This window comes from Corvus hawaiiensis, chromosome 17 (assembly GCF_020740725.1).
Source record: "Corvus hawaiiensis isolate bCorHaw1 chromosome 17, bCorHaw1.pri.cur, whole genome shotgun sequence".
Lineage (NCBI taxonomy): Eukaryota > Metazoa > Chordata > Aves > Passeriformes > Corvidae > Corvus > Corvus hawaiiensis.
The window spans coordinates 16,610,376-16,623,264 of record NC_063229.1 but is presented as its reverse complement, the minus strand read 5'-3'; the positions used below and the strand labels follow the sequence as shown (position 1 = coordinate 16,623,264).

The following is a 12,889-nucleotide window of genomic DNA, read 5'->3' as shown; positions in this document are numbered from 1 at the left end:
TATGTAATAATGACCCCTCTCCATTTCTGTATATTTTCATCTTTGGTAAGCAAGGTAAGGAAAATGGTCCTGTCCCTAGTTAGTCTTCTGTGTTGTCAATAACCAAACACTAGGCACTGTTGATCATGTATCATTAAATTTTTTTCCATTATCCCATCAGAGCTCTAGCTTTTATATTCTTACTTGCCTTAGGTCCTTGGCAAGTTTCTCTTTTCACTCCTTTAGCAACATTCCTTCATCCCCTGTTTTAGTAAGTGTAACTACCATCTTATAAAACCACATGAACACTGGTATCTTTGTACACACATTCATAGTAATCGATACTGGCTATTTTTATTTCTCTGCCAACAGTAATGACAACTTTAAACTCTACAAGAAGCAACCAATTTTAACTACAAAGTTTACATACCTGTTTCTTTATGCAGCATGTATTTTATACTCAGAATAACTGGGCCACAGCAGATAATGATGAAGAAGCAAGATTTTTTTTCACTGCATTTTAAAATGGCTGCAGCAGATGCCTTTTGTAGTCCTTGGAAGATTGATGATTCCATTATTTGTAGTACTCAGCAATAAATCTCTGAATTTAGGCTAAAGTGAGCACTTTTCCCTACTTTGCGTCTTCCATTATACTGTTATTAATCATGTTTAATCATTCATTTACCTCTCACTGCTACTGCACTTTGGGAGGACTGGCACATTATTGATTTTTGACTTTTACCCTTTAGAAGCTGGCTAAAGGACTTTGCAGCTGCTTAATCAAAAGTGACATGACCAAGGCAGGGGCACTGTAGACCTCAGGAAAACAGCAGCTAAACAACATGCCAAGTTATGATAAAATGAAATTAAGAGTCAACAAAGAAAGCAAAATATAATAAATGAAAATTACAGCAGATAACCTCAGGAGATCACAGAGTACAAAGCACTCCTCTGCCTTGCAAAACACATTGCTAGGAAAGAGGAAGCAAAGATTAAGAAGTTAAAACTACAAATTCCCACAAAAAGAAAAATGCAAAGCCATGTAGTTTGTCAGCCAATGTAATTTGGCTCAAGCAGATTCTCAGTTGCTTATAAAGCTTTTCCCACAGAGGAAGCATCACTTCAACACTCCACTAGCAACTGTAACAAGAATAACACAATGTAATATTTTGATAGCTGGCTTCTTCTCCGCTTACCAAAAAACCTGATATTTTTAAGAAAGTCAAAGAACTCCATTCATATCTTTTAAAAAGTGCATATAAACCCTTAATTTCATCTACAATATCTAGCAAATTATGCAATAAACAATAGATATAAGTGCAGTTATCAACTCTATATGAACAGCAGTAATGTTGGCTTCATATTGCAGAAGAGAGGCAAAAAAGAAACCAAAAAAGGCATAAGAGATGGTTAAAATTGTCCAGGTCCTTGTACAATCCAGTTAGAGAGGAACAACTAAAAGTGGGAGGATTTGTGGACTTACAAATAAAAGAGTTCAAGCTCCTATTGCTCTTTCCTGGAATTCTCAGTGTCATTTTTTTCTGATCCTTGACATCATGTTTTGCTCTGTTTAAGTTATGCCACCTCAATTCCACTAACCTCAGTGCAGAATACAAGAACCACAGGAAATCAAATGAAATCATCAAGCAATACATTCCATTAATGTGCTTATTTTTCCTGCATATCACATTATTAAAATGTGTAGCACGCCGGTGAAAGATATTGTCAAGACCAAACTACATGGACCAGTAAAACTCTCATCGAAAGTTTGTTATGTACCCTGCATCTCCAGCCCTTAGCTGTCAGTAACTGTTTACACTACAGCTACTATGCAGTAGTAGTTCAGGTCACATGCCAGTTACTGCTCTAGTATCTCCTGCTCGTGATTAAAGTCATATATTTTGCCAATGGCGACTGCAAACATTCCAGTGTAACTTATTTTATTGTAAGTGAAATGGGAAGATGCATCCACACCATGACTTTAATCTGGCACAAAGAATGCAGGTAAAGTAGTTCTGATATGAAAGGTGGCACTGCTGCATGGGAGGTGCTGTTCCCTGGCTATGTTAACTGAATGAAAATCACTGATAAACTGTTTATGGAAGTGAAATGGACCTCTTAGAATGTGATAAATGACACAAGAAGCTCAAGAAAGGAAAACCAGTAATGATGCATCTTTAAACATAGTACACATAAGCCTACATATGTGCAAACAGCACAGGGTAACTCCCCATGCCAGATTTTCATGTCTCGCAAAGGATACTGTCAAGAAGAGAGGGTCCTTTGGAAGAAATTTGACATTGAGTATTTCAAGACAGTACCATATACACAAATTCCTAGTAAATTTTCAAAGCCTTATCCTGTTTTACCTACAAGTTCTCTGAATTCCAGTTTCTCACAGTCTGCTACATTTTCATGTAACTGTAACACAGGAAAATAAAATTACAATGTTGTTAATCAAACATCAATAAGATTTGCAAGCTCTTGCATCAAAAAGGAAAGTAAAAATATAAAGTGAAAGGGAAAGCATTAAAATTTAGGAAATGCTACTGTTCATACACTGTAATTCATGTATAGCCCACTCACTTTACTTGTACAGTTAAAAAATACTTTCACAAATGCTTCAGCATAAAGAATGCAATAACTAAATACAAGGATTGTATTTCTGGGGGTGTTCAGTGTCTTGGCAGATCGGAAGAACTATTGGTGGAAAGGCCTTCTGAACTCTGTTGGGTTCACTCTTAAGGACAGCATATGCAAAAACTAACTGGTCAAAAAGCAAAAAGAAGAGAAAGCGAAGGTACAAAAAATATGGGGTTGTTTTGTTGGTTTGGTTTTTTTTCCCCCCTCGGAAAGCTGCTAGGCATGTAAATGAAACCATGGATCATATAACCAATACTCTTTTTAGCTTTTGTGCTTGAGTAGGATTGTTAAATCAGAAAGACCAGTCCCACAACATCCTCAAGCCAAGCTGAATCCCTGCTCCACATGAGAACACTTCTTAGCACACACACACACAAAAAAGAAAATGACAATTTTTTCTTAAAGGTTTTTTTCCCTTTTCCTAGGGAACAACTGTATAGTCTTTTCTCAAAATTCAACAATGTCAGACTGTCAGAAAAAGCTCAAAGAGACATTAACACATTCCGAAGTTCTTACAAGATAAAGGAGAGCAAGCAACATAATTACAGAGATAATCCGTTTCTTCTGTTACAAGAACGTGTGCTCTATTTCCTGTGGTCTGTTGTCAAGAGAACTGTAAGACAGTATCCTATAACTGTTATCATTAAATTGTGGTTTCAAATAACATTAAATGAAACTTATCTTTTTTTAGTACGAAGACCTTATTTGATACCTCTTTCTTCCTTAGTATTGTCATTATTTACAGCAATTCTGAGTAGTAGGGCCTCCTATTTACTCAAATGGAAATATCATGCCTCGTATCTGCAATACCCAACCACTCTGACAGGCATCACAAGAGTTTAGCATCACCTTTCAACCTTACTTCAATCAAATCATTTCATGAGGTCTTTTAGTTTGTCTGGATAGTCAGACTAGCTTGTAGTAATGCTGCGACCAACAATGCAGGAGTTTTGAGGAAATGGCAGGGAAGTAACAACTGGCTCCCCAGCTATAAGCAACCTGATGAAAAGGTTACTGCTCACCAAATACCGACCGAAAGAAGACAAATTTCTCTATAATTTTGCCTTATTCTGTCCCCACCCTAGTTAAAAAAGAATATCAATAATACCAATGTTTCTCTCTAATCACTGTAGCACACTTGCAACCTTTATATATTTCATTTTTAAAATAAAAGTGTCTTCATCTTAATAATCCTATCAATTCATGTTATGCATGATTTTCAGTTCCCCACTAGTAGAAAAAACCAGCCCCACAAGCAGACAACAACTACTTTTCTGATACTATGTGGCAAAGTAGTGCCAAAGTCGAATGCTGTGGACTATAACTACACTGTAACAACAATCCCATTATCTCCCTGCTATATTTCATAATTTGAGTAAATTAAAGCAAAATGCGCGGTGCTCACACCAATGAGCAGTAGTAAATTCCAGTAAAACCCATTTAATTTGGACTACTATTTTGTATAAAATACGTTAGTGTTTAAGTAATGAAGCATTTGGTTGATTGGGTTTTGTGCAGTCAATTTTATTTTATGTTGCATTGCAGGAAATCTGAGCCAAAGGAGCAGGGTAGAACATAGCCGAGATTGTGGGCACGTATTTCCCTTTTTGACATCAAACACTGTTTGAAAATATGAGCCAAACTTATTTGCCTGTATGACTTAAAATGAATATTCACCATTCTGGTTCAGTTCTGATGATTGTCATGATTACACCTCCAGGCAATGAGTTGGTCACACAGCCTAACAGCCTGAAAAGAGCAGCAGCAATATTAATGGAAGACAGGAATGGAATAGTGGAAATTTGTTAGTTACTTAGACCCCAAAGACTTTGAATTCCACAATTTCTAGTTGGTATCATGCACTAAATCACAGAAACATCCTGAGAGACCAAAACCAATAAAAAAGTACACTGCATCATAAGACGCCCACTCTGACTACCAAACAGTTAGTTTAAACCAATGCAGTTTTGAGGATGTAACAGCAAAGTATCTAAAAATAAAGTGCTGGATATAATAAAGCCATTTCAGAGTGATAGCGCTAAATCATTAAACTTGGAACAAGCAAACCCTTCTACTACACCAAACACAGCGATAAAGCTGGCCATGCCCTTGCTGTCTCTGAGGTTACATGACAGATTTTAACCACTGCTCAATGGCTAAATAGACAAGTCATGGCATATCTGGTTCTTGGTACCCAGAAGGATACTAACTGGTCAAAAATATTCATTTAGGCAAAAAGGTACCTGTCTAACAGGCAAACGGGGAGCCCCCCTTAACTTGCTGTCGGAGCAAATAATGCATGGGGGGCTTAGAGAAGATGTAGCTGTACATTTGTATTGCTCTTTCAGTGGCTATACATACATGCTTTCCTTGAGTCCAGTTGCATGCTGATGCAGACTCTGGCATAGAAACTGGAAATAGAAACAAGAAAGCTCATTTTGGCAACAGGCCTTCCTGAAAGCATAGTAACTGAACTCTCGACACTACTCAGATTCTCTGAATCAACAGAGGCCATTCAATTCGACATCTGTTCAGCAAAGCTAATCACATTCAGTGTTTAAACTTTAGAGTAGACAGTGAGAAGAATTAGAAATCTGGATTCTTAGCAAGTAGAATAGGAAACCATTGGCAAGTTTTTAAAAGCCAAAAATTCCCAAGGTTCCCTTAGATGAGGAAAATTTGAGATGTTTGCTTTGGAGTTTTAACTCTCCACCCAGTCCCATTAGTCCAAATACACTGTCCCATCAGTTGGCAAAGTAAGTAAATTACTGTCCTAATGCCTCCAGTATTTGAAGCCTACTTTGCTTTGCAAATCAATTATTAAAACTGCTCTTTCATGAAAGACAGATCCTTTCCCCATTTTTTCCTCATTTATAGCACTATAAGTGAACTATTTTACAAAACAAGCATTATTTCCTATAAAGAAAATTAGCTGAGGTAAGTATATCACTGAAACTCACGGACAAGAAGTTTTATGAATAATTAAGTAGCTGATATACAGCAACATTATCACAAGCCTCTTACTCACACTGCTGTCTTTCTCAGCATGACACAGGCAAGACTTTGCTTCTGAGGTATAAAGAGACTTAATTAAATCTTCATTCTTCAGTGTACCAGGATTTCTTCTTCTTTATATGAGCTCAGATTATTATATGTAATGCTGAAAAATGTTAATTTTCTGCTTAAATTCACCAAATTACAGATGGGATTTCCTTACAATTCTTTATTGCTTCCAACGTCTTTAAGATACAATGCTACACATTCTTAAGTAGAAATTAATTGCACTACTATTTCAGTCTCCAGAGTAGGCATCTGAACATCATCATTCCTAAAAAATTTCCATTTTAACATATTGCTAGTATGTTTGAGTGATCTTAATCCACAGTCATAAAATTCCACATAATTGCCTGTGTCTTAATGACCTTAGGCTTTGAATACAATCACTGGTCTTTGCACACTGCCTGTCACTTTTAGTGCTTGAGTATTGACATTGTATCTCTTTTAGGTTCTTTTCAGCCCTTTAATGACTATGCCAATTAATAATGCATCATTCTCTCGCCTTTAGCTAATTTTAATTGCTGTAATTTATGTCTCTAGACAATTTCTGCACTACAGATGGAATCTATACTACTGTAGCTGAGTTAGAAGATCACACTCTCAAGGTCCTTAGCAGCTAAACAACACAATTTCAGGTTTATAGTTTATCTATAATTGACACCAATTACTGTTCAAGGAAACAAGTCATGACATTACAGGTAACATACAGATCATTTTTATGTTCTGGAGCAGTGTGGACTTCACCAGTAGGGCTTTGACAATTAATTACAGCTTCATAGTGCTTTCTGAAGACACTCAGATGCCTTGAAAGGGAAAAATCCACCTAAAATTAGCTAATATAGAGGTTACACACTTCTTTAACAAGGCCTATACTTTTACACTGATATTCTCAGAAGTACATGAACGTCCCCTCTGAGGTAGTATTAGAAGGCAGCAAAAGCTTAAAGCCTGAAACAGTGCCTAAGATCTACTTCAGCTTTTTATTAAAACATGTTTGCAAAGCTCATGGGCACAAAGAAAATAAAGCAGAAAGAAAAACTGTTTATCACTAATCTCTATTCAGCTCTATAGACAGCCCAAAATGAAGGGTGTAACCATGAACTGTGTTTGTCCCATATTAGATTATCATTCACTTCATCCCCTTGCCAGCATTAGGGATACTTCGCAAATCATATTCCAGTGTTTCACTTAGTACAGCTTACATTGATCCATAGCCCTGTAAAGTTCAGTCCCTCTGTTTTTATTGTCATCTCTTCTTACCTTCAATCCACTTTTTCAAAACCATAAAACTCCTTGTGCCAGTTGCTTCTGCTTCCCTTCCAAAGCCAAGCATCTTTCTGGCCTAGAACATCACATCCTAGTCTCCCTAATAATTTTTCTCAGGCACACTGGCCCTGTTCATCTCTGTCCAGTGGACAGCGAAACATTAAGACAGCCTACAGCCTGTGTGTGCTTCTAACTACACACAGTATAATCCACTCAATTTACCCAGAAGAACCTCACACTGTGCTAGAACACTTTCTCTTCTCAACTGCGTCAAAATCCATTAAAGATGTATTACAAATGTCAGTTTTGGACCAAATCATATTTCCCCTTTCATGGGGATGAAAGGTCAGATGAATGGTTCAACATCAACAAGGTTAGAAATTCATGAAAAAAGATGTCAAAGGATAACTTGCCTGCTACCTCAGTAGACAAATATATACACTGGATTTAATTTACACTTACTTGGAGTTCACCATAACACTATTGCAGATTACTTTAAGACTAGTCACCCCTTCCTGGGTTCAGTGTTGTACTGAATGAGACTAAAGATCCTGGACATAATCAGCTATTTCTGTTATTGATATAAGTACTGTATTTCAAAGGGGACAAAACCATTAAAACAATTGCCCTCAAGCACAGTAATAACCATAATTCTTGCATGAAAAATGTGCACCCAGTTAAACAATCAAATAAATTTACCTGTACAAGTGTCACAGACTGCAATTTGTTCCAGTCATCTTTAATTGATACGTTCTCTTTACACACAATGTTGTTTTTCAATATATGAGATGACTAAATGAAAGATAAACTGAAAAGCAAAACTTACTGTGGCTTGCAATGCATATATCATCATTCAATTTCCAAGCACCCACTGAAGAATTTTTGAAACAGTACACATTTTTAACTAGTCTATAGTGAACTCTATTCTTGTATACTATCCTCAGAACTCATCTAAAACCCTCCATAAATTTACTGGCACAGGTAAACAGAGTGAACACGTCACAGGTCTTCAACCTGTTTTCTTTCTTCTATTAGAGGCAAGGAACTCATTTGCTGTTAACTATTTCTAATAGCCAGGAAGGTGAAAGGCTAATAAAAACAGACAAGTAGGTAGAACAGATTCAGGGTCCTTTTAGCTACATCTGCATATCTGCCTCTGGAACTTGAAAAGTAAATCTAGAATCCCTCAGCTGCTGAAGCCCTCCTTCTGTTGGCATAAAACTATTTAGGTTTCTGGCAAGGCCACATAGCTCGCTCACATGCAGAGGATAACAAAAGTTACTACAGCACTAACTACACTCATTAAGTAGAACACGATAGTATGAATGTGAAGGTTCCCACTGCTCTTACAGACTGGCCTGCAGCAGTCTTCCATGTGACAGCAAAAGCAAACAAAACTAACCCAAGAAATTCCAAGCAAGAACAAAATAACCCTTCACCAGAAAAAGCATGCTCAATGGTGAGCAATTACACTAACATTTAACTATTAATAACTTCTGCTGCATGACCAAGAAATTAGTTAGAGCAAGGCTTTTTCCCACAGCTGATACCTATTGCTATGGTCACCATCTCCTGGGTGTTAACTGAGTAACTCAGAAGCACTGTATGTGCTACACTGCAAATGAAGCCAAAGAAATGTTTATAACAATTATGCTGTAAAATGCTCCGAAAATGCAAAGTCATCTAGATAAATCAGTCCCCCATATTCCTAAAATAATCACAAAGTTTTAATCTAAATCGTGCCACACCTATCTCCACTTTGTCTGGAACAGTGCAGTAATGACACCGATTTTCAAACCCTGTAATAATCACAAAGTACTTAGATACGTTGACAGTCACTGTAAGTTATCCGAAATAGCATTCAGGTTCACTGTTGTACAGTGTCTGATACGCCAGGCAACAGGACAGTGAGAAAGTGCTGCAGTTATCTGGTGCAGTAAGCTCCACCTGTCCTGCCTACTGGACCCTGGAACACAGAAACCACACGTTTATGACATGGACACATATAATGATAATATACTTGTGCAAGGGACCAAACAAAAAGACCACTTGAGTGCTCAACTTTACAAGCATAAAATTAAACTTAAAAGGGGTGGGTCAATGTTTAGTATTTAACAGCAGCATACCCCTAGCTGTTAAAACAGTTGCAATCCTCATTCACTAGCAGCTCAGGTTCAAAATTGCAGTTCTCACACAGACATTAATCAATCCCTCTTCAGTGACAATCAGTTTTCACTTTGAAATCCCCCTGAACTTAATTTTCCAGTGAGCAGACAAATTTGCAGTTTTTGAGGACCATACACTGTGCTGTGACACAGACAAGGAGCATACACGAGTATACGGAATTGAATCTGGGCACGCAAGAGAGACGCATTTCTTCATGAGGAGCTCTTTACTACTAACATTGTCTGCAGAAAAGAATGGGAGCCAAACACACCACAGCTTTCCATTAAAATTTCCTGTTAAACGGGGAGACAAAGCCAGATTACTAGAAGAGTGGAAGAAATAAACAAAATAAAGATGTGATTCTACTGAAAGGTTACACAACAGCAAAGTCAGCAGAATGGTTTCTCTTTATGATTTAGAATTAATCTTATGAGAGGTTTCTTTAGTAGCTCATATGAACCGCTAAGAAATTTTTCCTTCCTCTTGCTTTATCATACTAGGAACAGTAGTAACTATGTCAACCAAAGAAAATGCCTAACATTGTTTTATATAAGAAAAAAATCCAACATCTAAAAATCCCCTTAAATCTACTTTAAGTTAAGAAGGTTTGAGCATAGCCTGTACATGACTGCCAAAAACCTGAACTACTGTAGCTAAGCTAAATCCAACATGCTCCAAATTCCTAAGATTGGAGGAACTATAAAGAAGTACGCAACCACTACAACTAGCAGCTGCTTGTGCTTTAAACCATTTAGATATTATTATATTTATTCATTTTATATTTATATTAAAAATTATAGTATTATTTCTTAATAGAACTTTTGCAGTGTTTCTCATTATCCCTCATTATTATTTGCGCTTACATACAATCAGTCTCAAAGGTTGCTCAATAACTTCCTTGGTCTACAATATAACAATTCAAGCTATGCAAAATACTCACAGAGAAACCTAAAAGTTTTGAAAGGTAAAGTTTGCTCATCTTTATTCCATTTCTTGAAATGCAGAAATTATTTTTTCTTTTATAATAGTAACATAAGAGTTGTTCAATTTTTTTATTTGTTGATTTGATCAAATTTTCTCACCAGAGTAACGGGTACAGGACGAGAGAACAAGAATTTTGTTTTCCTAGTAGAACACTTGACCATTTTTATCAGGAATTCTCTGGTGAGTAAGCAAATGGCTAATAATTTGAGGTTACAAAACATCTTTTAGAGAAGACTTGACTGAAATTAAAGTAATTAAATGCATACTTCCCTTTATATCTTAAGCTTGTATGGAGATAAGATAGTGATGTGATAAACACTTGTCATTCATGTGGCCATAAATGAAAAATATTTTCATATTTGAAATTAATTCTAAACCACTGTCTGGACCTACTTATCTCAAGATTAAATCTTACCATATACATAAGATACTAAACAACGAAGAACAGACTTACAGGACATTCAGACAAAAGGAAAAATAACACATCTAATCAGAATAAAACCACTCAATTACTCCAAGAACAGGAATTCAGTAGTTTTTAGCATGCGCTATAGTTAAACATTGAGCCAAGAGAACAGACTCAGCACTTCCTTAATAAAGTTCTTCCAGAGATGCAGGTGTGTTATACCACCAGTGCACCACAGAATTCAGCCTCAAAAGCCAGAGCTATCTCTCTGCACATTTTAGAATGTTTGCTCTGTAAATCTACTAGAGACTTAAACAAAGAATAATTGTTTATATGCACACAACCTAATACTCTCCATTGCTCCATACAGCCTGAATTTATTTTTTATTGCATATTAAAACGAACAATCACTATTCATTTATACAAGGAAATACTGCTCCAAACAAAACTATTCACTTCATTCTATTCAGAAAAGCTCACATCAGGCCTTCGTGTAGACAATCCTTAACACTCGTGCTATACTTTGATTTCAAAAATACTTTTCTTTAGAAACAATACAGCTACTAATTATTTTTCAATTGTTAAAAAGAGTAGATTTTTTTCTATACTCCTTTTATTGAAAATACTTTGACGTGAAATCTACATTAACTGAAACGTCCATGCAGGACTGGGGAGTTTTTTGTGTCATTGCAACACTAGGAAAGTGATTTATATCCATTGTATTTTGGCTATTTCAAGAGATTTAGTTCAGCCATACTACTAAAAAAATTGTTCCTGCTGCAACAAATACTACTCATATCTGAGGACAGCTGCATTTTCTTAAAAATTAACACCCCAATATTAGAATATTTTCAGAAATGAACCAATATTTAATTGGTGTTATTTATCTTTCTGCACAGTGGTTTAATTCCACTTCCTTGTCCTTTCTGTATGTATCATGTGCCACAGTTAAAATTTTTATATTGTCTTTGTCCCCTGCATCATCACCTACAATCATGCAAGAAACTATGTACAAAAATAATAAGAAAAAGACTTCACAAATGAAATGTCATCCAGTTCTTGTGTCCCAAGAAAGCTGGCATTCAGAGGCATGTCCGATGCACAAGTTTCTGATAGTGACTGATGGTGTCTCTCACATACTACCTACAGCCAAAGGAAAACATAAACTTTCATTCACTCTGATGAAGTGCAATTGTATGTATTACCAGTGTAGATCGCACAGATCTGCAAGGAATATAATATTTGCCATAAATCCTTGTGTTACAAGCCAAAAATACCAATTTATTCTGGCCTAAAGGGTTCCTCTCTGTTTTGAAACACTTGTATTTTTCAAGCATCCAATGTACACATGGGGCAGAGATGCAGAGAAAATAGAAAAAGGAGAAAAAAAAGACAAGTATCAAAAGAGACCAAAATACCCCAAAATAGCAGGGACCAACAGAATGTTTACTCAAGCAGAACAATGAAGAATACATTTCCTGCATATCAGAACAATCTTGCTAGACCAATTTTAGTGACTGGGTGTATGAAGCTGTCAAAAATTACAAGCCAAGCCTAACTTCTGTATGTCATATATATATACACACACACACACACACATACAAACACACAGAGATTTCCTAGCTTAAGTAGGCTAAAACCAGAGGAGTATATATTTCTAATGTCAATCATTTTAAACATTGTATATGAAGTTCCAGTATCCATAAGAAACACATATTAGTAGAGATCAATGTATTACACTTGCAGAAAGGCGAAGTTAAACACATCTAAAGAATAAAATCCCTGAAACTCCCGTTTTTAATCTGTTACTGTAGTAAGTAAATCTATTAAAAATATATAAACTGTACACACAAGCATGCAAAATGGGTATCTAATATTAGAGATACATACCCATTCTAGATTCTCAATACCATTTGCCTCTATCAATAATTGTCAGCATAAAATTCCCATTCCTGGAAGTGTTCAAGGTCAGGTTGACGGGGCTCTGAGCAAGCTGGTCTAATGGAAGGCATCCTTGCCCATGGCAGTGGAGTTGGAACAAGATGATCTGTAAGGTCCCTTCCAACCCGAATAATACAGTGATTCTATGATTCTGGGAAAATATAAAACCCTAATTTTAAGAACTTAGGTTATAAGGTTATAGCAAAAGTTCATGAGTAAAAGAACATTAATGTTCTGGCATTCAGTTAGTTCTGGTTACAATACACTCAAAGGATAACTGTTCAGAAATCTCAGTATCCTTCCATAATGCAAGAGTACAGAAATAGTCTGGTTTCAAAATGGATTTTTCCAGAATATGATCTGGATTATTTGTGTTAAATTAATTGATATACAAAGCAATTGTAGGTGTGAGTAAAGTAGACACTTAAGAAGATACTTTTGCCAGTC

At 36.2% G+C, this 12,889-nt stretch overlaps 1 protein-coding gene across 5 annotated transcripts in view; it reads right to left on the bottom strand.

The window, feature by feature from the left end:
* The window catches only part of SULF2 (sulfatase 2), a 122,762-nt gene that overhangs the window by 86,275 nt on the left and 23,598 nt on the right, over nucleotides 1-12,889 (bottom strand). The window contains exon 1 of one of the 5 annotated variants that reach the window (XM_048321462.1): nucleotides 410-486. The exons of the other annotated variants lie outside the window; for them this stretch is intronic. The gene's annotated coding sequence lies outside the window, so the exon portion shown is untranslated. Of the gene's footprint in view, nucleotides 1-409; nucleotides 487-12,889 lie in introns of those variants that run through there. 5 annotated transcript variants of the gene reach the window in all.